The sequence below is a fragment of the Bos indicus genome, chromosome 18 (assembly GCF_029378745.1).
Source record: "Bos indicus isolate NIAB-ARS_2022 breed Sahiwal x Tharparkar chromosome 18, NIAB-ARS_B.indTharparkar_mat_pri_1.0, whole genome shotgun sequence".
In the NCBI taxonomy this organism is placed as follows: Eukaryota; Metazoa; Chordata; class Mammalia; order Artiodactyla; family Bovidae; genus Bos; species Bos indicus.
The window spans coordinates 16,351,887-16,379,872 of NC_091777.1; the positions used below are offsets into that span (position 1 = coordinate 16,351,887).

A 27,986-nucleotide genomic window follows, 5' to 3' on the forward strand; every position below is an offset into this window, starting at 1 on the left:
AGCAAGGATCTCATTCAGATGCGAAGGAGAAATCAAAAGCTTTACAAACAAGCAAAAGCTAAGAGAATTCAGCATCACCAAACCAGTTCTTCAACAATGGTAAAGGATCTTTACACAGGACACAGAAAAGGCCTATAAAAAACAAATCCAAAACAACAAAGTAAATGGTAACAGGATCATATTTAGCAATAATTATCTTAAACGTAAATGGGTTAAATGCTCCAACCAAAAGACACAGACTGACTGAATGGATACAAAAACAAGACCCCTATATATTTTGTCTACAAGAGACCCACCTCAAACCTAGGGACACATACAAACAGAAACTGAGGGTCTAGAAAAAGTTATTTCATGGAAATAGAGACCAAAAGAAACTGGGAGTAGCAATACTCATATCAAGTAAAACAGACTTTAAAATAGAGACAAACAAGGACATTACATAATGATCAAGGGATCAATCCAAGAAGAAAACATAACAGTTATTAATATATATGCACCCAACAAAGGAGTACCTTAATACATAAAGCAAATGCTGCTGCTGCTGCTAAGTTGCTTCAGTCGTGTCCGACTCTGTGTGACCCCATAGACAGCAGCCTACCAGGCTCCACAGTCCCTGGGATTCTCCAGGCAAGAATACTGGAGTGGGTTGCCACTGCCTTCTCCAAAGGCAAATACTAACAACTATTAAAGGGGAAAATGACAGTAACACAATCACAGTGAGGGACTTGAATATACCACTCACACCAATGGACAGATCATCCAGACAGAAAATAAACAAGGAAATATAGGCTTTAAATTATTGGACCAGTTGGACCTAACTGATATCTACAGAGCATTTCACCCCAAAGCAATGGATTTAATGTTTTTCTCAAGTGCACATGCAACATTCTCCAGGATAGATCACATCTTGGGTCACAAATTAAGTGTGGGTAAATTTTAAAAAATGGAAATAATTTCAAGTATCTTTTCTGATCACAATGTTGTAAGATTAGATATCAACCACAGGAAAAAAAGAACCATTAAAAAAACACAAACACATGGAGGCTAACAACAAGATTCTGAATAACCAACAGATCACTGAAGAAATAAAAAAGGAAATAAAAATATCCATAGAAACAAATGTTAATGAAAACACAAAACCCCCAAACCTGTGGGATTCAGTAAAAACACTGCTCAAGGGAAGTTTAGAGCAATATAAGCCTACCTCAAGAAATAAGAGAAACATCAAATAAACAACCTAACTGTACACCTAAAGCAATTAGAAAGAGAAGAAGACGAAGAAGAAGAACGACAACAACAACAAAAAAACCCAAAGTTAGTATAAGCAAAGAAATTATAAAAACCAGAACAGAAATAAATGAAAAAAACAATGAGGGAGACTGTAGCCAAGATCAATAAAACTAAAAGCTAGCTTTTTGAGAAGATAAACAAAATAGACAAACTGCTAGCCAGACATCAAGGAAAACAGAACACTCAAATCAATAAAATTAGAAATGAAAAAGGAGAAGTTACAACAGACGACACAGAAATATAAAGAATCATAAGAGACTACTATGAGGAATAGTAGAATTTGTTTGTGGAACACTCACAAATTCATCCTATGAAGCCACCATTAACATGACACCGAAACGAAAGACACTCCAATAGAAAATTATAGGCCAGCATCTCTGATGAATATAGATGCAAAAATCCTCAACAAAATATTAATAAATAAAATTCAACAATATATACAAATAATCACATACTATGATCAAGAGGTATTTATTCTAGGTATGCAAAGATAGTTTAATATTCACAAATCAATCAGTGTAATACACACTAGAAAAGTGTAAAAATCACACAATCATCTCAATTGATACAGAAAAAGCATTTGACAAAATTCAATATCCACTCATGATAAAAACTTTCATCAAAGTAGCATAGAGGAAACATGTTTCAACATAATAAAAGTCATTTATGACAAGCACAAAGCTAACATCATATTCATAAAACCAGGAACAAGACAAGGATGCCCACTCTTGCCTCTTCTATTTAACACAGTACAGGAAGTCTCAGCCACAGCAATCAGGTAAGTAAAAGAAATTTGCTGTTGCTGTTGCTGCGTCGCTTCAGTCGTGTCCGACTGTGTGACCCCATGGACTGTAGTCTGCCAGGCTTCTCCGTCCATGGGATTCTCCAGCCAAGAACACTGGAGTGGGTTGCCATTTCCTTCTCCAATGCATGAAAGTGAAAAGTGAAAGTGAAGTCACTTAGTTGTGTCTGACTCTTAGTGACCCCATGGACTGCAGCCTACCCAGGCTCTTCCGTCCATGGGATTTTCCAGGCAAGAGTACTGGAGTGGGTTGCCACTGCCTTCTCCCAAGTAAAAGAAATAAAGGCATCCAAATTGAAAGAGAATAAGTAAAACTGACATTATTCACAGAGGACATGATACCATTAATAATGAAAAACATTAAATAATGAAAACATTAAATAATAATTAATAATTAAGTAATAAATGAAAACATTAAAAAATGAAAAACATTAAATAATGAAAACATTAAAGTCTCCTCCAAAAGACTATTAGAAATAAGAAATGAATTCAGTAAAGCTGCAAAATACAAGACTAATATACAGAAATCAATCAATTTTCAATATACTAATAATGAACTATCAGAAAGAGAACTTAAGGAAACATCGCATTTATAATCATGTCACAAAGAATAAAACTCCTAGGAAGAAACATACCCAAGGAGGTAAAAGACATGTATTCTGAAAACTATAAAACACTGGATGAAGGAATTTGAAAATGATGCAAAGAAATGGAAAGATACTTCATGTGCTTGGATTGGAAGAATATTAAGATATCCATAGTACTCAAAGCAATCTACAGATTTAATGTTATCTCTATCAAAATACCCGTAATATTTTTCATAGAATAGTCCTAATATTTATATGGAACCACAAAAAACAAAGATGGTCAAAGCAATCTTGAGAAAAAAAAGATCGGAGGAGGTGTCATGCTCCCTAACTTCAAATTATACCATAAAGCTACGGTCATCAAAACAGCATGACAGTGCATTAAAAAAAGACACAGATCAATGGCAAAGAAGAAAGAATCCAGAAATAAACCCCCTATATATGGTCAATTAATCTAAGACAAAGGATATGAAAATATACAATGCAGAAAAGAGAGCCTCTTTAGTAAGTGGTACTGGGAAAATTGGACAGGTACATATAAAAGAACAAGATTAGAACATTTCCTCACTTCATTTATAAAAACAAACTCAAAATGGATTTAAAGGCCTACACATAAGATTTGAAACAAAAAAACTGCTGGAAGAGAACACAGATGAACACTCTTTGTTGGTTTTTTTTTTTTCCTGCTGCCAATCTGTATGAATCCTTTTAATGTAAAGAACATTATTATTTTGTCTACTTCTTCATTGACTATGCTAAAGTCTTTGACTGTGTAGATCACAATGGACTGTGGAAAATGCTTAAAGCAATGGGAACACCAGAACACCTTACCTGTCTCCTGAGAAACTGGTATGCAGGTCAAGAAGCAAGTTAGAACCGGACATGGAATAATGGACTGGTTAAAAATTGGGATAGATGTACGACAAAGCTTTATACTGTCACCCTGCTTATTTAACTTACATGCAAAGTACATCATGCAAAATGCCAGGCTGGATGACTCACAAGTTGGAATCAAGACAGTCAGGAGAAATATCAATAACCTTGGAAATGCAGATAGAATGAAAAAGTTGGCTTAAAACTCAACATTCAAAAAACTAAGAACATGGCATCCAGTCCAATCACTTCACAGCAAAAAGAAGGGCAAAAAGTGGAAACAGTGACAGATTTTATTTTCTTGGGCTCTAAAATCACTGCAGATGGTGACTGTAGTCATGAAATTAAAAGACACTTTCTCCTTAGAAGAAAGCTATGACAAACCTAGACAATGTATTAAAAAGCAGAGACATGACTCTGTCAACAAAGGTCTGGATGGTCAAAGCTATGATTTTTCCTGTAGTCATGTAGGGATGTGAGCGTTGGACCATGAAGAAAGTTGAGTGCCAAAGAACTCATGTTTTTGAATTGTGTTACTGGAGAAGACTCTTGAGAATCCCTTGGAGAGCAAAGAGATCAAATCAGTCATTCCTGAAGGAAATCAACGTTGAATATTCACTGGAAGGACTGAAGTTGAAGCTCCAATACTATGGCTATCTGATGCAAAGAGCCAACTCATTGGAAGAGATCCTGATGCAGGGAAAGACTGAGGACAGGAGGAGTAGGGGGTGACAGAAGATGAGATGGTTGGATGGCATCATCAACTCAATGGACATGAGTCTGAGCAAATTCTGAGAGATAGTGAAGGACAGGAAAGCCTGGAGTGCTGCAGTCCATGGGGTCTGTCCACCAAGGAGTTGGACAGGACGTAGTGCCTAAACAACAATGATCCTACGGTACTTTATTTTTTCTTTTTTACAAATGGTTATATCCAGCTGTCTCACAAAACTTAGTGAATGATCCATCATTTTCAGAAAAGAATCTCAATGTCTCTTGTTTTATTTATGTTTATCTGTAAAATGATCAAAAGGAACATAGAAAGGGGTCATTGTGAGAATTAAATGTTGGGGAAATAACTTGGGAAAAATGACAGAGCAGTAAACAATCCTAAACGAGTACACTTTTTATATATACCCCTTCTATCACTGTGGTACGCTGTATGTACTTAGGACAGTGGTATATTTGGTGTAGCAGATAGGCAAGAGAGTAAAACATGCATAACTACCAGAAGAACAGAGTGCTTTATCTTCAGAGTTTTCACTTCCAAGACTCACTTACTGCTTCTAGTAGGAAACTGAAACATTTGATCATGAAAAATGAAAGCGGTAATTTAGGATCTGATGAATAATACTCTATAGATGGGGAAAAAAAAAAAAAAACGGTAAGTAGATTACTAAATATGTTGATCAATACCCTGGAACTCTGAGTTCAGTAATAAAAATAAATCAGTGATTTCTGAATTACACAGTACAACATGTCATGACAGCTCAAATGGGGAGTAAGTCAAAATGACTCCTTCCATCATCTGGAAAATTTACTCATGGATGGCCACAGCATACTCAAGATATAAATATTATAAGTAACACAACTAATTAATGGCAGAAGAGTCTAAACAGAATTCAAGGTTTTCCTTAACTTTTAACATGTGGGACCCAATGCTGAACGATTCCTATACGAAATTTCTAAAACTGCATTTCCTGCTAAATTAGACCCAGAATATAGGTAGAAGTAGCACCATTTCCATCACATTTGTCAAAAAACATGTGAGACATACATCAGATAATGTACTCATGTTTATATATTTTTGTTGTTATCAACATAAAGCTGGAAATACACATGCTAAAATAGAAAAAACATTTCCTTATCACTTCCATTATAATACATACATTTCAATACAATCCCATACATCTATAAGCCTTTAAGTTATGAATTTCCAAAGATGCAACTCTCCATTCCAACAATGTCAGGCATGTGTGAAACAACAGTATGTCCTCTGTCTCCTATTACTGATGATCCTTCAGTTCTACTATTTTCCACCCACCTCGTTCCTCTCCTCCAGTCAGTAATTCTTATTGTGTGTTCACTGGAAGCCAGTCCCTGTATGCAGGCTATTGTACTCTATTACTTTTCATAGTACTATACTGTAAAAATGTGTTTTTTTTTTAATTTTTGTGTTTGTTTTTCATGTATTATTTGAAAAGTATTATAAACCTATTACAGTACAGTATTATATAACCAATTGTGTAAGTTGGCTAACTTTGTCAAACTTAATGAACAAATCAGACTTATGAACATGCTCTTGGAATGGTACTCATTTCCATGTGGGGGACTTATTGTATATGAAGTATACCACTTTATATTTTTCAGAAGAACACATCATTAATGTAAGAGACATCATGGCACAGAAATAAACTGAGTATGATACAAAATGATTATAATATAATAGCAAGATTACATTTTTTACAGAAAGAAAATTCAGAATTTTAAAATGAATGCATAGTACAAAAAACAGGTGGCATGCATGGAAATATTTGATCTTTTTTTTTTTTGAAATGCTCATGAACCAAACTGTGATAAGAAGACACAGGTGCTATAAAACACACCCATACACACATAGGAAAAAAAGAACAAGTCACATTATCACGTGGAAAGTATACACTTAGTTTCTTCAAAATACTCATTTTCAAATAACATAAACTGCAAATTTATGAGTATATATATAACTTTACATATTTTTCCTCAGATGTTAAACAGCATCCAGGTTGATTTTCAAGTTATGTTCCTATAAATATGCATTAAAATACTTAGGTGATTAAAGATGAGCTTACAAAGTACCAGGGCCTTCACAGAATTTCAGTGATAAGAAAGATATATTGTGAAAGAATATGAACATGATCAGAACTGAAAAACTATAATTATTTAATAAGATATTGGTGGTTCCTAACAGACAGGGTAATGCTGGAGATTCTAAGATAGGGTCAAGGATATAGAAAGCTAACTAAATTTGCTTTAACATAGATTTAGGCTTTGTGAGTAGCTGGTCAGGTTATAGGTTATAAACTTTCATGATGACTTCTTTTTCTTTTGCCAATTCTAATAATTTTGTTTTAGAAATGATAAATTATTTTTCCTTGTCATTTCAGTGCTTAAATATCCATCAAGTTTCAATAATGTCTCCAGGACATTTATCTACTGATGATTTTCTGCTTTGCTGAATATACTGATTCTTTGATTACTATGTGCTTTAAAAAAAAAAAAAATTATCACTGGAATATAACTGCTTTACAATGTTGTGTTAGTTTCAGCTGTATAACAAAGTGAATCAGCTTTATGTATACATATATCCCCTCACGCTTGAGCCTCCTTCCCAATTCCCACCCCACCATCTCACCCCTGTGTGTCATTACAGAGCACCGAGCTGAGCTCCTTGTGTTACAGAGCAGCTTCCCATTAGCTATTTATTTTACATATGGTACTATATATATGGGCTTCCATGGTGGCTCAGGTGGTAAAGAATCTGCCTGCAATGTAGAAGATCTATGTTCAATCTGTGGGTTGGAAAGATCCTTTGAGAAGGGATTGGCAACTCACTCTAGTATTCTTGCCTAGAGAATTTCAAGGACAAAGGAGCCTGGTGGGTTATTGTCCACAAGGGCTGCAAAGTCGGACACGACTAAGCGATTAACACTCTGACTGATTTTATTTGTGTCAAAGCTACTCTCCCAATTTGTCCCACCCTCTCCTTTCCTTCCTGTGTCTACATGGCCATTCTCTATCTGCATTTCTACTCCTATGCTGCAAACAGGATCATCTGTACCATTTTTTTCTAGATTCCACATATATGTGTTAATATATGATATTTGTTTTTCCCTTTCTAACTTCACTCTGTATTGATAGACTGTAGGTTTATCCACATTACTACAAATGGATCAATTTTGTTCCTAACTTTTATAGTTGAGTAATATTCCACTGTAGTGGGCTTCCCTGGTAGCTCAGTGGTGAAGAATTCACCTGCTAATGCAGGAGATGCAGGTTCAATCCCTGGGTCAAAAAGATCCCCTGGAAAAGGAAATGGCAAACCACTCTAGTATCCTTGACTGGGAAATCCCATGGACAGAGGTACCTGGTGGGGTACTGCCCATGGGGTTATAATGAGTCACACACGACTTAGTGACTAAATAACAAAGATATTTCATTGTATACATGTACCACATCTTCTTTATCCGTTCACTGGTTGATGGGCATTTACACTGCATCCATCTCTTGGCTATTGTAAATAGTGCTGCAATGAACATTCGGGTACATGGCCTTTTGAATTATGATTTTCTCAGGGTACATGCCTAGGAGTGGCACTGCTAGGTCATATGGTAGCTCTATTTTTAGGTTTTTAAAGAACCTCCATACTATTTTCCATAGTGTCTGTATAAATTTACATTCCCACCAACATTTTATATTCCCAATTTACATTCCCAAGAGGATTCTCTTTTCTCCACATCCTCTCCAGCATTTAGTGTTTCCAGATTTTTTCATGAAGGCCATTCTGACAGGTGTGACATGATACTTCATTATAGTTTTGATATGCATTTCTCTAACAATTAGTGATGTTGAACAGCTTCATTATTATTATTTTTAATAATTTTTCCCTAGTTAAGGATAGAAAACAAAATAATGACCTATTTATTAAATTTCCCATTCTGAAATCTCCCTTTGTTTTATGCAAATAAGAGGTAAATGCCAACTGTTTTGGTGAGTGGGGAGATAAGAATAAAGAGGGTCCAAATTAGCCCACTCACCAGAGGGTACATGATGACAGAAATGTTTCTAAAACATTCTACAAGGCAATGCTTTGTTTATTGTATTTTGGGAGCTGTATTCTTAAGACAGATTTTAAAGTCTATGAATCAACTGTGCTCTAAAATTAATTCTTTTAGCTTTCCTAATCATAAATTTCTTGATCCATTTTTTTTTCTAAATTAAAGTATAGTTAATTTACAATGCTGTCTTAGTTTCTGGAATATAGCAAAGTGATTCATATCACTTGTTCAGATTTTTCCATTGTAGGCTATAGTAAGATATTAAATATAGTTACCTGTGATGCAGTAGCACTTATTTATTTATTTGATATGAAGTGTACATCTGTCAATCCTAAGGTGCTAATTATCCTAAGGTGTTAATCCTAAGGTGCTAATCCTAAAATGCAGAAAAACATCTACTTCTGCTTTACTGACTATGCCAAAACCTTCGTGTGGATCACAACAAATTGTGGAAAATTCTTAAAGAGATGGAAATATTTGAATGAGAAATTTGTATGCAGGTCAAGAAGCAAAAGTTAGAACTGAACATGGAACAACAGACTGGTTCCAAATTCAAAAGGTGTATGTCAAGGCTGTACACTGTCAGTCTGCTTATATATGCAGACTACATCATGTGAAATGCCAGGCTGGATGAAGCACAAACTGGAATCAAGATTGCAGGCAGGTATATCAATAACCTCAGATTCACAGATGATACCACCCTTAAAGCAGAAAGCAAAGAAGAACTGAAGAACCTCTTGATGAAAATGAAAGAGGACAGTGAAAAAGCTGGCTTAAAACTCAACATGCAAAAAACAAAGATCATGGCATCTGGTCCCATCACTTCATGGCAAATAGATGGGTAAACAATGGAAACAGTGACAGACTTTTGTTTTTGGGCTCCAAAATCACTGCAGATGGTAACTGCAGCCATGAAATTAAAAGATGCTTGCTCCTTGGAAGAAAAGCTATGACCAACCTAGACAGTATATTAAAAAGTAGAGACATTATAGCCAAGAAAGGTCCATCTAGTCAAAGCTATGGTTTTTCCAGTAATCATGTATGGATGTAAGAGTTGGACCATAAGAAAGCTGAGTGCCAAAGAACTGATGCTTTTGAACTGTGGTGTTGGAGAAGACTCTTGAGAGTCCCTTGGACTGCAAGGAGATCCAACCAGTCCATCCTAAAGGAAATCAGTTATGAATATTCACTGGAAGGACTAATGTTGAAACTGAAACTCCAAGACTTTGGCCACCTGATGCAAAGAACTGACTCACTGGAAAAGACCTTGATGCTGGGAAAGATTGAAGGCAGGATGAGAAGGGGATGACAGAGGATGAGATGGTTGGATGGCATCACCAACTTGATGGACATAAGTTTGAGTAAGCTCCAGGAGTTGGTGATGGACAAGGAAGCCTGGTGTGCTGCAGTCTATGGGGTTGCAAAGAGTTGGACAAGACTGAGTGACTGAACTGACTGAAGGTGCTGATTTATCCCATCCCCCAACCCCACTCTCTGATAAACATAAATTTCTTCTCTATGTCTGTGAGTCTGACAAACACTGTATGGTTATTTAACTATATATGGACACAGTATAATTTTTCTATAATGTTCCTGAATATTAAATGAATATTCATATTAATAATGTTTTAAAAATTAGAATATATCTTTAAAAATTAAACTGTATTTTATTTAACACCATGTTGGTAAAATGCAGAAAAATACAAAATAACCTATTAAGATAAATTTCCCAGTAAGTCAAAACTATAATTTGAAATTCAAAAACAAATAAGAATTCAAAAAAAATCCTATTTTTTTGAATTATACAATTATTAACATCCACTCCATACATTAGGGAAAGGAGGGTGCTAGCCTCTTTCCATAAGTAAAATCCTGCATCTGAAATAAGGCCTTAACATCAAAAGAACAGAAATATATTTAAACATGAAAATCGACACTTAAGCAAAAAGTGCAGCCAAATGGCTCAAACTCTTGTTTTGGTAAAAATAAGGAAACATAAAATGATAGTACAAATAAAATCAGTTTCATTAATCAAGAAAAAGTCTTTATACTCAGAAGTTTTATGTAGATGCAAATATTCAGCATTTTAAATTTGGGCATATATCACAATCAAAATGTATATGATGAAATCTATTCTAAAGAATTCTCAGAATAGGAAGATATCAGTGAAAAAAAGTATTGCCTGCCATATAGGTAAACAAATGATGCTACAATTATGGAGCCATCACAATACGGTCACCCTGGAGGTGAGGCCTGGGGGAATTCAGGATAGAAACCAGAAGCCCACCATCTAGCAGTCAGAAGCTGCAGCCTCCCCCAAGGGTGTACCCTGAGGAGATACAAGATGAGAAAAGCAAAGGATACTGGCCCCAGATAGCTGTGGTTCCTAACAAAGGAATGGTTTTAGTGAGCCCAGCTTTTTGCATCTTCCCATATATAGAAAAGTGCTAAACTGTTTAACTTGTGATATCTGGTTTTCTTTAATTAACAGTAATCTTTTGAAGATACTGACTATCTGGAATTTGCAGAAACTCATATATCCTGGCTCCTCCATTCCCTCTTTGGACCAGTCTCTCAGAGCTATCTGATATTCTATGTCCCAGGCTCAAGTCTTTAGTTTTGTCTGCCAAATAAAACATAATTCTCAACTACTGGGTTGTGTATTTTTTTTCAGTCAACATAGATATGTCTGAAGGCAGTAAAAAGGACAGTAAATTACGAATGGGAAAGATTTGGCTTTGTAAGACTGTTCAGTTACCAAGGTGCTTGGCTAATTCAGTTTTTCCATCCATTAAATGAAAAGGCTAGATTCCACATATGCCATTCTAAAAGGCTAACAAGAAACTACTTTCAGTAAGGACAGAGTATAGATTTCAAGAGCATGGGCTTAGGTGTTAGAAGGACTTTGGTTCAAATTTCACCTATTACTTGTTAACAGTGTGACTATGGGCAAGTTACCATTTCTCAGTCTCAGTTTCTTTATCTATCAAATGTACACATTAACCCAACATTTTCTTGTAAATATTAAATTTTGATGATAATGATATTACTAAGAACTGAGTGTTTACTATGTTTAAAACACATTAAAAAAACTAAGATCATGGCATCTGGTCCCATCACTTCATGGCAAATAGAAGGGGAAAAAAGTGGGACTAGTGACAGATACTATTTTCCTGAGCTCCAAAATCATTACGGACGGTGACAGTAGCCATGAAATGAAAAGACGCTTGCTCCTTAGAAGGAAAGCTATGACAAACCTAGACAGCATATTCAAAAGCAGAAACATCAGTTTGCGGACAAAAGTTTGTATAGTCAAAACTATGGTTTTTCCAGTATTCAGGAAATCAATCCTGAATATTCACTGCAAGGACTGATGTTGAAGCTGAAGCTCCAATACTTTGGCTACCTGATGCGAAAGGCTGACTCACCAGAAAAGACCCTGATGCTGGGAAAGATAGAGGGCAAAAGGAGAAGTGGGCAGCAGAGGAAGAGATGGTTAGACAACATCACCGAGTCAAGGGACATGAATCTGAGCAAACTCTGGGAGACAGTGAAGGGCAGGGAAGCCTGGTGTGCTGCCACCCATGGGGTTGCAAAGAGTTGGACACAACTTAGCAGCTGAACAAAAACTAAGTTTTATGCTTGTATTATTTCTTTTAAACGTCATAAAACCCCTATTGTGTCACTATGCTATACTATTCCCCAGCCCCACCCCATTTAACAGAAGAAACAGGTACCAAGAGGTTAAGTAATCTGACCATAATCATTGAGTTAGTGAGAGGCAGAACCAGACTACAACCCAGGCAGCCTGACTCCAGAGACTATATTTTTAGCTTTTGTATCAATAAATGGCAATTTTTTAAGGATGGTGAATACTCAAAGGAGTTTAATATTGATGCTACAATGTCAAAGACAGAAGCTTTTACATAAACCAAGACACATCACTCCTGAAAGCAGGGAAGGCTAACGGTCAATTAGATTCTTCGGGAGTGTATGAATGAATGTGTTACTTCCAAAGAAGATGAAAATTAGTTCCAATTAAAATGGACATCGATAATACCACTAATTAGGGTATCCTGCAACTTCTGTCTGTACTCACCTTTCATTGAAATATGTATTTTTGAGAGACTCATTTTAAGATTATTTCATAACTTGTAATATTTTAAATATTAATAAACAGGTGAGTTTAAAATCATTAAAAAGGACACATTTCAGAAATATATAGACTAATTTGAAATATCCTTTTGAAAAATAAACACCCTAGACATGATTACTTTGAAATTTCCATGGAAAAAAGTATCTCAAATTTTAGTAATTTAGCTGTACAATTAATGAGCTAATTAGCATTTTTTTTCCTTAGAAGATAAACATCTTTAATCTCCTTCACAACTGTAAAGCAGTTTTAATTGCCACTGAGGGTCACAATTTATTTCTATGCTATGTTAAGTTGGTTTCAATTCAAGTTATAATGTTACAACCTTAGATTCTTAAATGTAATCCCCATGGTAACACAAACACACAAAATCTATAAAACATATGCAGAAGAAAATGAGAAGGGAAGCAAAATAGTTCAGTACAAGTCAACTAAACAAATAAGAAAGAAATGAGGACATTTCTTCATCAATTAAACTCTCTAATCAAAAGGATTTGCAGAATGGATTAAAAAAAAGAGGTCTAACCATACAGCTGTTTACAAGAGACACAATGTAGTTCTAAAGCCACACATCAGCTGAATGGGAAAGAACTGCAAAAGACATTCCATACAAATACTAATGGAAGTGAGCTGGGGAGCTATGTTAGTATCAGAGTAAAACAATATAAACAAAAAAATTCTGTTGCAAGACACAAAAGAGGACATTATATATTGACAAAAGGGTCAATTCATCAAGAAGATGAAACAAATGTAATCACATATTACCCCCAAAACAGAGTCTCAATGTAGGAGAAACAATTTTTCAAAGAATTGAAAGAAACAGAGCTCTACAATAATACTCGGAGATTTCAACACTCCACTGTCTAATGCAGAACATCTAAACAGAAGATAAAAAACAAAACAGAGTACTTAAACAACAATAAAAAGCCAACTAGACCTAACTGACATGTATAAAACACTCTGAACCACAACGGCAGGAAGTATGACTTTTTTTTTTTTTTTAAAGAGTTTTAGGTTCACAGAAAAATTGAGCGGAAGATACATGCATTTCCCACATAGTTCCTGCCCTCACATGTTCACTGCCTTCCCATTATTAACATCGCCCTTTTCAGTGGTACGTTTGTCAAAGTTGATGATCCTGCACTGACACAGAATTACCCAAAGCCTGTAGTTTATATTAAAGTTCACTCTTGGTATATATTCTATGAGTTTAGACAAAGGTATCATGCCATATAGCCATCATTATGATATCATACAGAGTATTTTCACTGCTCTAATAATCCTTGGTGCTCTATCAATTCAAGCCTCCAACTCCCAATGCTGGCAATCAAGGATCTATAACAAGAGAAGACTCTACAGATGGAGATCACCAGATGGTCCATACCGAAATCAGATTAAATATATTGTTTGCAGCCGAAGATGGAGAAGTTCTATACAGTCAGCAAAAACAAGACCAGGAGCTGACTGTGGTTCAGATCATGAACTCCTTATTGCCAAATTCAGACTTAAATTGAACAAAGTAGGGAAACCCACTAGACCATTCAGGTATGACCTAAATCAAGTCCCTTATGATTATACAATAGAAGTGACAAATAGATTCAAGGGATTAGATGTGATAGACAGAGTGCCTGAGTAACTATGGATGGAGGTTCATGACACTGCACAGGAGGCAGTGAGAGGAACATACCCAAGCAAAAGAAATGCAAAAGGCAAAATGGTTGTCTGAGGAGGCCTTACAAATAGCTGAGAAAATAAGAGAAGTGAAAAGCAAAGGAGAAAAGTAAAGATATACCCATTTGAATGCAGAGTTCCAAAGGACAGCAAGGAAAGCCTTCCCCAGTGATCAATGCAAAGAAATAGAGGAAAACAATAGAATGGAAAAGACTAGAGATCTCTTCAAGAAAATCAGGGATACCAAGGCAACATTTCAAGCAAAGATGGGCACAATAAAGGACAGAAACGGTATGAACCTAACAGAAGCAGAAGATATTAAGAAGAGATGGCAAGAATACACAGAACTATACAAAAAAGATCTTCATGACCCAGATAACCACGATGTGTGATCACTGACTGAGAGCCAGACATCCTGGAATGTAAAGTCAAGTGGGCCGTAGGTATTCCAGTTGAGCTATTTCACATCCTGAAAGATGATGCTGTGAAAGTGCTGCACTCAATATGCCAGCAAATTTTGAAAACTCAGCAGTGGCCACAAGACTGGTAAAGGTCAGTTTTGATTCCAATCTCCAAGAAAGGCAATGCCAAAGAATGTTCCAACTACTGCACAATTGCACTCATCTCACACACTAGCAAAGTAACACTCAAAATTCTTCGAGTCAGGCTTCAATAATATGTGATCCGTGAACCTGCAGATGTTCAAGCCTTATTTAGAAAAGGAAGAGGAATCAGAGATTAAATTGCCAACATCCGTTGGATCATTGAAAAAGCAAGAGAGTTCCAGAAAAACATCTACTTCTGCTCTACTGACTAGGCCAAAGCCTTTGACTGTGAGGATCACAACACACTGTGGGAAATTCTTCAAGAGATGGGAATACCAATCATCTGACTTGCCTCCCAAGAAATCTATATGCAGGTCAAGAAGCAACAGTTAAAACTGGACATAGACTGGTTCCAAATAGGGAAAGGAGTACATCAAGGGTATGTATTGTCACCCTGCTTATTTAATTACTGACATGCAGAATCTATCAAGCAAAATGCTGGGCTGGATGAAGCACAAGCTGAAATCAAGATTGCCAGGAAAAATATTAAAAACCTCAGATAAACAGATGACACCACCCTTATGGCAGAAAGTGAAGAAGAACTAAAGAGCCTCTTGACGAAAGTGAAAGAGGAGAGTGAAAAAGTGGCTTGAAACTCAACATTCAGAAAACTAAGATCAGGGCATCCGGTCCTATCACTTCATGGCAAATAGATGGGGAAACAATGGAAACAGTGACAGAATTTATCTTTTGGGGCTCCAAAATCACTGCAGATGGTGACTGCAGCTAGGAAATTAAAAGATGCTTGCTCCTTGGAAGCACAGCTATATCAACCTAGACAGCCTATTAAAAAGCAGACATTACTTTGCCAACAAAGGTCCGTCTAGAGTTGGGCTGTGAAGAAAGCTGAGCACCGAAGAATTGATGCTTTTGAACTGTGGTGTTGGAGAAGACTCTTGAGAGTCCCTTGGACTGCAAGGAGATCCAACCAGTCCATTCTAAAGGAGATCAGCCCTGGGTGTTCTTTGGAAGGAATGATGCTAAAGCTGAAACTCCAGTACTTTGGCCACCTCATGCAAAGAGTTGATTCGTTGGAAAAGACTCTGATGCTGGGAGGGATTGGAGGCAGGAGGAAAAGGGGACAACAGAGGATGAGATGGCTGGATGGCATCACCGACTTGATGGATGTGAGTTTGAGTCAACTCTGGGAGATGGTGATGGACAGGAAGGCCTGGTGTGCTGTGATTCATGGGGTTGCAGAGAATCAGACACGACTGAGCGACTGAAGTGAATTGAACTGAAAGGCTTTTACCTTTCTGCTGAATCCAGCTTTAAGCTCATTGGGATTCTACTTAATTTGATCCTGCATCCATACACTGAAAAATTTCTCCATTTCCTCAGTCAGTTTTTCAAGGTTCTTTTGACATTATTGACTATACCACAGACCACAGGCATAACAAACTTCACATGTTCCATGATCTTGTCCTTGTTTTTTAGAATTGTACCAATGGTTGAACAATTCATGTTCTAAGAATGAGTCAGTCAGTGCAGTCGCTCAGTCGTGTCCGACTCTTTGCGACCCCATGAATCGTAAACTTTGAAAGTTTACAACTTGAAGGATCAATATGGAGGGGACTTACTGTATATACAATAAAATGTTTTTCAGCTATTAAAAAAATGAAATTTCTGCCATTTTTGACAACATGGATGGACCTGGAGGCCATTATGCTGAGTGTAATAAGCCAGACAGAGAGAGACAAATATCATATGATTTCACTGACATGTGGAATCTAAAAGAAGGCTGAACTCAGACATACAGAGAACAGACCGGTGGTTGCAAGGGTAGGGGATGTGCAAATTGGGTGAAGGTGTTCAACAGATAAAAAGTTTCAGTTACAAATAAGTCCTGGGAATGTAATGTGCAGTATGGTGAATATAGTCAACTTGACATTTGTATATATATATATATATTTGACATATAGTATATTTGACATTTGTTTAGAGAATAGATCTTAACACTTCTCAACACAGGAAAATATAACTGTGTGTGGTGATAAATGTTAACTAAAGTTATTGTTATAATTATTTTGCAATGTGTGTGTGTTGTGTGTGTATGAAATTATTATGTTGTATACCTAAAACTAATAAAATGTTATATGTCAATTATATCTCAATTAAAACAAAAAAACACTGCAGTGTGGTGCTGGCATAAGGACAGACATACAGGCCAACAAAACAGAATTGAGAATATAGAAATAAACACATATCCAAGGACAACTGAACAAGCATTTTAAGTCCATTTGATGGGGGAATAAGAGTTTTGAACAAATGATGCTGGGGCTACTAGATTTCCACATGCAAAGAAATCTAGTGGATCTCTAACTCATATCATGTGCGAAAATTGACTAAAAATGAACTGATCTAAATACAGGAGCTAAGGAGTGGCCTCAAGGTGGTAGAGTAGAAGGATGTGACTTTCTTACAAAAACAACAAAATCACAAAATCACTGCTGCAAAACAGACTAGAGAACAAAGAGTGAAAAGAAACGAAGACCGGCTAAGAGATCTCTGAAAGTGAAAGTCACTCAGTTGTGTCCGATTCTTTGAGATCCCATAAACTATGCAGTCCACGGAATTCTCCAGGTCAGAACACTGGAGTGGGTAGCCTTTCCCTTCTCTGGGGGACCTTCCCAACCCAGGGATCAAACCCAGGTCTTCCATATTGCAGGCGGATTCTTTACAAGTTGAGCCACAAGGCAAGCCCAAGAATACTGGTGTGGGTAGCCTATCCCTTCTCCAGCAGATCTTCCAGACCCAGGAATTGAACCGGGCTGTCCTGCATTGCAGGCGGATTCTTTACCAACTGAGCTATGAGGGAAGCCCACAAGAGACCTCTGGGAAAACGTTAAATGCACCCATATTCACATTATGGGGATTCCAGAAGGAAAACAGAGCAAGAAAAGACCTGAGAAAATATTTGAAGAGAAAATAGCTGAAAACTGTCCTAACACAGGAAAGAAATAGTTACCGTAGTACAGGAAGCAGAGACAGTGCCTAGCAAGATAAACCCAAGGAGGAATACATTGAGACACATAGTAATCAAACTGACAAATACTAAAGAGAAAAAAATTTTTTTTACAGCAACAAGGCAAAAGCAACAGATAACTTACAGGCAAACTCCCATAAGGATCAGTTGACTTCTCAGCAGAAACTCTGCTGGCCAGAAGGCAACTGCACAAAATATTTAAAGTAATGACAGGGAAAAACCTACAAGCAAGAATATTCTACACTGAAAGGCCTTCATTCAGACTCGATGGAGAAATCAAAAGCTTTACAGACAAGCAAAAGCTAAGAGAATTCAGCACTACCCGACCAAGTTTGCTTGAAATACTAAAGGAAATTTTCTAAGTGGAAAAGAAGAGACCATTACTAGAAACAAGAAAATTATGAATGGAAAAGTTTATCAGTAAAGGCAAACATAAAGGTAGGAAATCATCTCCATACAAATATGATATCAAAACTAGCAACTGTGAGAAGAGGGCAGCACAGATGAAGGATACTGGAAATGCATTTGGCATTAAAGGCCAGCAAATTAAAACCATTATTTATATACAGACTGCTGTATCAAATCTCATGGTAATATAAAAATCTACAAAAGATACCTACACAAAAAGAATCCAAACATAAAACTAAAGTTAGTCATCTTATCAAAAGAGAAGAGAATAAAAGAGGAAGGTGAAAAACAGACCTACAAAAACAAAGCCAAGACAATTAACAAAATGGCAAGAGGAACATATATACTGATAATTAACTTAGATGAAATGGATTAAATGCTCCAACAAAAAGACACAGATTGGTGGAATGGATATAAAAGCAAGAGCCATACATTTTCTGTGTACAAGAAACCCACTTTAGATCTAGGGACACACACAGTCTGAAAGTAAGAGGATGGAAAAAGGTATTCCATTCAAGTGGAAATGAAAGGAAAGTGGGAGTAGCAATACTCATATATCAGACAAAATGAACTTTCAAATAAAGACTGTTATAAGAGACAAAGACACTACATAATGATCAAGAGATCAATCCAATAAGATATAACAATTGTAAGTATATATGCACCAAACATAGAGTACATGTGCATAAGGCAAATACTAACAGTTGTAAAAGGAGAAATTGACAGTAACACAATAATACTGAGGGAATTTAACATCTCACATTCATCAATGGATAGATAATCCAGACAGAAAATTAATAAGGAAAAACAGGCCTTAAACAATCCATTAAGTTGGACTTAACCAACATTTACAGAGAAGCAGAATGCACATTCTTCTCAAGTACACATGGAACATTCTCCAGGATTGATCACATGCTGGGCCACAATGTGAGATTCATTAAATTTAACTCATTATTGACTGGGAGATTTCTGCAGAAACTAATGCCTGTGGCTGATGAATTTTATACTGGCCAGCCCAGAATTAATTCTGTTATTTCACTAACACTTGTGGGTTAATACATTCAGTATTAATCTAAATAGACTCAGTATTAACCTAAAACACCTGTAAAGTCTTCTCCAGACTGAGTTTTATTTTCACTTTCCATATTAGAATCAGTCACAAAGGTTTTTTGTCCTTTTGTTGGTCTAATATTCGTATCATCTGTATCAGAACTACATTCTGAAGAACCATCTACTTGTGAGACACTAGTATATATCAGTTCAGTTCAGTTCACTTCAGTCGCTCAGTCATGTCCGACTCTTTGCGACCCCATGAACCACAGCACGCCAGGCCTCCCTGTCCATCACCAACTCCCAGAGTCCACCCAAACCCATGTTCATTGAGTTGGTGATGCCTTCCAACCATCTCATCCTCTGTCGTCCCCTTCTCCTCCTGCCCTCAATCTTTTTCAGCATCAGGGTCTTTTCAAATGAGTCAACTCTTTACATCAGGTGGCCAAAGTATTGGAGTTTCAGCTTCAACATCAGTCCCTCCAATGAACACCCAGGACTGATCTCCTTTAGGATGGACTGGTTGGACCTCCTTGCAGCCCAAGGGACTCTCAAGAGTCTTCTCCAACACCACAGTTCAAAAGCATCAATTCTTCGGCGCTCAGCCTTCTTCACAGTCCAACTCACACATCCATACATGACCACAGGAAAAACCATAGCCTTGACTAGATGGACCTTTGTTGGCAAAGTAATGTCTCTGCTTTTTAATATGCTGTCTAGGTTGGTCATAACTTTCCTTCCAAGGAGTAAGCATCTTTTAATTTCATGGCTGCAATCACCATCTGCAGTGATTCTGGAGCCCAGAAAAATAAAGTCTAGTATGTCTAGTATATATGTTGACTGGATAATCTGTGAAAGTATCTGCATAAAATTCACTGAAAAATTGTTTTTCACAAAAAATTTCACAATGTGTCAGTTTTTGAAAATTTTATGGTAATAAATTTGCATTTATTGCAAAAATGCATTTATTGCACTCAAGGCTGAAACAGAAATCTAATGGAGCAAACTGTGAATGATAATGAAAATTCTAAGTTGTATAATGAACCTTAAAGATTTTAAGCTCTAACAAATTTGCAAGGTAATATTAATTGTATCACTCTCTAAATATGTATTGATATGTCTCTGGTCAATAATGTTTGAATAACAAAAGATGTATTAATACATCTCCAGTCAATAATCTGTTACAAAAACTGAAATCGTATCAAGTATCTTTCTTTACAGTAACACTATGAGATTGGAAATCAACTATTAGTAAAAAAAAAAAAAAAAGAAAAGAAAAGAAAAGTAAAAAACACAAACACATGGAGGTTACACATTATGCTACTAAATAACCAATGGATCATTAAGAAATCAAAGAGGCAATAAAAAAATACCTAGAGAGAAATGAAAACAAAAACACAATGATCCAAAAAATTGTGGGATGCATCAAAAGTAGTTCTAAGAAGGAAGCTTATGTAAATACAATTTTACCTCAGGAAACAAGAAAAATAACAAAACCCCCCTAAAGCAACTAGAAAAAGAACAAAAACAAAACTCAAAGTTAGCAGAAGCCAAGAAAGCATAAAGATCAGAGCAGAAATAAATGGCATGGAGACCAAGAAAACAATAGAAAAGATCAATAAAACTAAAAGCTGGTTTTTTAAGAAGATAAACAGAATCAATATACCTTCAGATAGACTTATCAAGAAAAACAGGGAGAGGGCTCAAATCAACAAAATCAGAAAGAAAAAGGGGAAGTTATAATGGACACAAAATATATACAAAGATCATAACAGACTACAGCAAGCAACTATATGCCAATAAAACAAACAACCTTGAAGAAATGGACAAATTCTTAGAAAGGTACAATCTCTCAAGACTGAACCAGGAAGAAGTAGAAAATATCAACAGATCAACCAGAAGTACTGAAACTGAAACTGTGGTTAAAAAGCTCCCGACATACAAAAGTCCAGGAGCAGACTGCTTCACAGGCAAATTCCATCAAAGATCTAGAGAAAAGCTGACACCTATCCTTCTTAAACTCTTCCAAAAATTGCAGAGGAAGGAACAATCCCAAACCCATTCTAAGAGGCCAACATCAGCCTGATAGCAGAACCAAAGATACCACAGAAAAGGAAAATTACAGGTCAGTATCACTGATGATCACAAATGCAAAAATCCTCAACAAATACTAGCAATCCAAATCTAACACTACTTTGAAAGGATTCATAAACCATGATCAGGGGAGATTTATCCCAAGGATGCAAGGATTTCTTAATATATGCAAGTTATACACTACATTAGCAAACCAAAGAATAAAAGCATATGATCACCTCAAAGATGCAGAAAATGCTTTCAACAAAAGTCAACACCCAGGTATGATAATAACTCTCCAGAAAGTAGGCACAGAAGAAACCTACTTCAACAATAATAAAGACCATTAATGGCTAATCTACAGACAACATCGTGCTTAATGGTGAAAAGCTGAAAAACATTTCCCTTAAGATCAGGAACAAGACAATCAAAGGTGTTCTCTTTTGTTACTTTATACAACATAGATTTGGAAATCAGAGAAGAAAAAGAAAGAAAAGGAATTATACATCAAAAGTCCTAAAGATGCAACCAGCAAACTCCTAGAGCTCATCAATGAATTTGTTAAGGCTGCAGGATACAAAATTGATACACTGAAATCTACTGCATTTCTATATAGTGACAACAAAAGTTCAGAAAGAGAAATTAAAGAAACAATCCCATTTACCATCATATCACAAACAATAAAATATCTAAGAATAAACCCACCTAAGGAGGCAAAAAACCTACACTCAGAAAACTATAAGGTGCTGATAAAGAAATTGAGGATGACACATAGATGAAAAGATATACCATGTTCTTAGACTGGAAGAATCAACACTGTGAAAATGACTATACTACCCAAGGCAGTGTACAGATTCACTGCAATTACTATCAAATTACCAATGGCATTTTTCATAGAACAAAAAAATCTTAAAACTTGTATGGAGACACAAAAGACGCCAAATAGAGAAAGCAATCTTGAGAAAGAAAAACGGAGCTGGAAGAATTAGGCTCCCTGAATTTGGAGTATACTACAAAGCTACAGCTATCAAAACAGTACAACACTGGCACTAAAAAAGGAAATGTAGATCAGTACAATAGGATAGAAAGTCCAGAAATAAACTCACACACTTATGGTCAATTAATCTACAACAAAGGACGCAAGAGCATTCAATGAAGAAAAGGCAGTCTCTCCAACAAACGGTTCTGGGAAAACTGGACAACTACATGTAAAAGAAGGAAATTAGGAAACTCCCTTATACTATACACAAAAAGAAGCTCAAAATGGATTAAAGATCTAAGTGTAAGACTGGATTCTATTAAACTCTTAGAGGAAAACATAAGCAGAATATTCTTTCACAGAAATCACAGCAGTATCTTTTTTTGATCTGTTGTATCAGGTAATGGAAATAAAAACAAAAATAAAAAATTGGACCTGGTTAAACTGAAAGCTTTTGCACAGCAAAGGAAACCACAGATAGGATGAACCGCAGAATTAAAGTAAATATTTGCAAATAATGTGACTGACAAGGGATTAATCTCCAAAATTTCCAAATAGCTCATGTGGCTCAGTATAAAAAAAGACCAAAAAATGGGCAGAAGACCTAAATAAACATCAAAGACGACATGCAGACAGCCAAGAGGCATGTGAAAAGATGCTGAACGTTGCTATTACTGAAATGCAAATAAAAAACTACAATAAGATATTGTCTCATACCAGTTAGAATGTCTGTCATAAAAAAAAATCTACAAACAATAAATGTTGGAGAGTGTATGGAGAAAAGGGAACCCTCCTACACTGTAGGCACGAATGTAAATTGGTATAGCCACTATGGAGAACAGAACAGAGGTTTCTTAAAAAAACAAAAATAGCACTACCATATGATCCAGTAGACCCACCTCTTGGCATATATCCAGAGAAAAACATGGTTTGAAAACATACATGCAGAATATTATTAACTGCAGCACTGTTTCTAATAACCAAGGCATGCAAACAACCTAAATGCCCACAGAAAGATGCATGGATAAAGAAGATGTGGTCCATACACACAATGGAATATTACTCAGCCATTAACAAAAAAAAAAAAAAAATGGCATTTGCAGCAACATGGATGGACCTGGAGATTATCATACTAAGTTAGAAAGAAAAAGACGAATATAATATGATATGACTATGCAGAATCTAAAAAACATAATACAAATGAATTGATTTGTAAAATAGAGGCAGACTCACAGACTGATAGAATGAATTTATGGCTACTGGGGAAGTGTTGTGGGGGTGGGATGGGTTGAAAATTGGTATTGACATGGGACACACTGCTATATTTAAAACAGATAACCAATAAGAACCTATTCTATAGCACAGGGAACTCTGCTCAATATTCTGTAATTACTTAAATGGGAAAAGAATTTGAAAAGGAACAGATACATAAGAAACTAACACATGATTAATCAACTATAACATAAAATAAAAATTAAAATAAAGTTAGACTAATAATAGCTATAAAGTAGAAGAAAATCTTTGATTGACAGAATTTCTGGTAAATAGGATATGATACCTAAAGTTTTTTATTACTTTTGCTTCAAACATAACTTATGTGATTTTAAGTTATGAAACTTAGTATCTAATTTTATTAAACTTGTATCTGAAAATTTAGCAATCAGCTCTTAGAGGCTGAGACAGGCTGGCTGTAAAACAACATTGTACCTACTGCTTAAGAATTGAATAAAATAATGTATGAGGCCCATGCCATACAGGGCCACCCAAAATGGATGGGTCAAAGTGAAGAGTTCTGACAAAATGTGGTCCACTGGAGGAGGGAATGGCAAACCACGCAGTATTCCTGTCACAAGAACCCATGAACAATATAACGGGGCAAAAAGATACGATATTGGAAGATATGCCTCCCAGGTCAGAAGGATCCAATATGTTATCAAGGAAGGGTGAAGGGCAATTACTAATAGCTCTGGAAACAATGCAGCTGCTGGGCTGAAGTGGAAATGATGCTCAGTTGTGGATGTGCCTGGTGGTGACAGTGAAGTCCAATGTGATACAGAACAATACTGCACAGGAACCTGGAATATAAGGTCCATGAATCAAGGTAAATTAGATGTGGTCAAGCAGGAGATGGCAAGAGTGAACACTGACATCTTAGGAATCAGTGAACTAAAATGAACAAGAACAGGCAAATTTAATTCAGATGACCATCTACTACTGTGGGGGCAAGAATCCCTTAGAATAAATGGAGTAGCCCTCATAGTCAAGGAAAGAGTCAGAAATGCAGTACCTGGTTGCAATCTCAAAAATGACAGAATGATCTCTGTTGCTTTCCAAGGCAAACCATTCAGCATCACAGTAGTCCAAAGTCCTTCCCTCAACTAAATCAAACCCGTCAATCCTAAAGGAAATCAACCTTGAATATTCATTGGAAGGACTGATGCTGAAGCTGAAGCTATACTTTGGCTACTTAATGTGAAAAGCCAAGTCATTTGAAAAGACCCTGATGCTGGGAAACACTGAGGAAAAAGCAGAAGGATGTGGCAGAGGATGAGACAGTAAGATAGTATCATCAACTCAATGGACATGAATTTGAGCAATATCTGGGAGATAATGTAGAACAGGAGAGTCTGACTTTCTATAGTCCATGGGGATGCAAAGAGTCAGACACAACTTAAGGACTGAACAACAACGTCTGAGGGAGAGCCTGCATTTCTCAGAAGTCTATATGTACAAATATGAAGGATCAGTATTATTTTGACATGTTTCAGAGAGAGTAAAATAGCAAAAATTACAGTTCCTGAGTTATTTGTGATAGAATTTACAACATAATCCCAAACAGAAAGTAAGTTAATGAACAGTGAATTAAAGATTAAAGTCCCCTTGTGATACAGAGAAAAGGATTTCTGATCATAAAAATGGGAGACAATTTCAACCTTTTTTTCACTCAAGGTCTAAAAAGTTTGTTAATTGAGTCCTTATGGTTCGTAACTTTACTGTTTAACCATACTTTTCTCTATAGATAGAAGGATCAACTATAAAGTTGCTAAAAGATTCCTTTAAGTTATGAGTCAATTTTTTTTCACTTCTAATATTGGGTAGCACTGAATGATAAGACTCCTTTCTATCTGGTATTAAGAGATGCGTGCATGCTAAGTTGCTTAAGTTGTGTTCAACTCTGCGACCTGATGAACTGTAGTCTGCCAGGCTTCTCAAGTCCATGGGATTCTCTAGGCAAGAATACTGGAGTGCACTGCCACACACTACTCCAGGAGATCTTCCTAACTCAGGGATTGAAGCCCAGTCTCCCACATTGCAGGCAGATTCTTTACCATCTGGGCCACCAGGGATTCCCAATAAAAGATATGGTGAAATAATTAACTACTAACACTTCAAAAAGTGACATATTTTTCACAGTGCAGAGAAGGTACCTCATGTTGTTGAACTCTATATGTTAGTTTGTGCTTCATATATTGTACCAAAGTGGAAAAATGAATATAAACTAGATGATTATTCAAACAAACATGAGCTAAAGTTATAAAACTCTTAGTAGAGGGGAAAATCTTTGTGACTTGGATTTGATAACAGATTTTTGAAGTGAAATGAAAGTCTCTCAGTTCCATCTGACTCTTTGCGACCTTATGGACTATACAGTCCATGGAATTCTCCAGGCCAGAATATTGGAGTGGGTAGCCTTTCCCTTCTCCAGGAGATCTTCCAAACCCAGGGATCAAACCCAGGTCTCCTGTATTGCAAGTGGATTTTTTACCAGCTGAGCCACAAGGGAAGCCCAAGAATATTGGAGTGGGCAGACTATCCCTTCTCCAGCGGATCTTCCTGACCCAGGAATCAAAGCCAGGTCTCCTCACTGTGGATTCTTTACCAACTGAACTATCAGGGATGCCAACCTTTCAAAACCTCAGGTTACCTCCATTTTCACTTGCGATCCCTAACCCATTTCAGTGCTTTTCAGATGGCTACCACTGTTTAAAATTCAAACTGAAAATATCCAGGCACTTATCCAATAGAATAATATTGGATAATATCCAATAATATCCAGTAGGATAATAATCCAACAGAACTTTCTGCAATGATGGAAATACTCTGTCTGCACTGTCCCATATGGCAGCCACTACCCCTGGCAAACACCGAGTGCTTGACATGTAACTAGTGTGACTGAGGAACTGAATTTTTAATTTCACTTTATTTTAATTAATTTAATTTTAAATAGCCACCTGTGCCTTGTGGTTATCATATTAGACAGTGCATGTCTAGTGAAAGAAGAGAAAACTTGAGTGTCAAGAGTGGCGAAGTTTTTCCTAGAAGTCTCCCAGCAGATTTTCCCAGGTGTCTCTTTGGTCAAAAGCCGGTCACATGCCTACTCCTAAATCAAATACTGGGAAGGAAAACCATTTTCACAGGAAGCTTAAAATAATCGGGATTCAGTGTGGGTGCAGCGGCCCTGATCCTGACCGTGCCCAGGAGTGGAGGGGCTCAGAGGAACTGAGCCGGCAGGCAGTGGGCAAGGGGCCCAGCTGGAGCCAGAGCCGTGGCAGTGAAGCTGCAGGGTCCTTCCTGATGAAAGATCTGAGCATACTTCTCACTCCTTTGTGTATTTGATAGTTTGGGTGGTAAAGAGATGATTGACAGTGTCAAAATCTTTCTGCAGGACCTTGCCAGGGGAATCAAAGACTTTATCTGGGGAATTTGTACCATCTCAAAGTTAAATGCTTGAATTCAGCAGAAGAGACAGGAGCAGCATCGAAGAAAGGCAAGTGGTGTCCTGGCTCAGTGGAGAGCCTAGAGCATAGAGAGGAAGCAGGAGAGTGAACCAAGTATTGTTAGTAGAATTTTTCAGTGCTGTGCTTGGAATGGTTTAGTTTTCTGGTTCAGTCTCCTCTTGTTTTATCGAGTGTTTATTCCTAATCTTCATTCAGTAACTGCCCAGATTATTTGTGATTTTTACATATGAAAATAAAAACAGAAGAAGAAAAGAAAATACAGGGAAACTGTACTTTATCAAAATTAAAACATTTGATGCACTGAAAGACATTATTATGAAGTGAAAAGTTAATTCCCAGGGAGAAAATACTTGCAAATCATACACATTTAAACACGCATATTAAAATATTCATACAAAGGGTTTAACATCCAGAATACATAGTAAATTCCAACAATTCAACAAAAAGACAATCTAATTAAAAACTGAGCAAAGCACTTGAACAGACATTTTTCCAAAGAATTTACACAAATACTCTAAAATCACATGAAAAGATGCTCAAGGGACTTTACTAGTGGTCCACTGGCAAAGACTTTGAGCTTCCAACACAGGGCGCCCGAGTTCGATTCCTGTTCAGGAAACTAGATCCCATGAGTGGCAACTAAGAGTTCACACGCTGCAAGTAAAGATTCCACAGCTGGCAACTAAAGGTGCCACATGCTGCAAGTAAAGATCTTGCATGAAAAGGGAAAAAAAAAGATGCTTAACATCATTAGACATAAGAGAAATGCAAATGAAAAAAACAATGACATACTACTTCACATAATTTAAGAAGGAAGTAATGGTAGAATAATATGCCAAGCTCCAGTTCAGCATTATTCATGACAGCTAAAAGGAGAAAAGAACTCAAGTTTATCAACAGATGAATGGATAATCAAAAGGGAAATTAATTTATTTTGATAACTGCTACAATCTAGA

The 27,986-nt window shown here is 36.6% G+C and overlaps 1 protein-coding gene and 1 long non-coding RNA gene across 3 annotated transcripts in view; both read right to left on the reverse strand.

The window, feature by feature from the left end:
- The window catches only part of ITFG1 (integrin alpha FG-GAP repeat containing 1), a 295,883-nt gene that overhangs the window by 165,564 nt on the left and 102,333 nt on the right, over window positions 1-27,986 (reverse strand). The window lies entirely within an intron of this gene.
- LOC139177275 (uncharacterized) overlaps window positions 1,738-27,986 on the reverse strand; it is a 45,642-nt gene continuing 19,393 nt past the window's right edge. Inside the window, exon 2 of the long non-coding RNA XR_011561746.1 lies at window positions 1,738-27,742. This is a non-coding gene — a long non-coding RNA (uncharacterized lncRNA). The remainder of the gene's footprint in view (window positions 27,743-27,986) is intronic.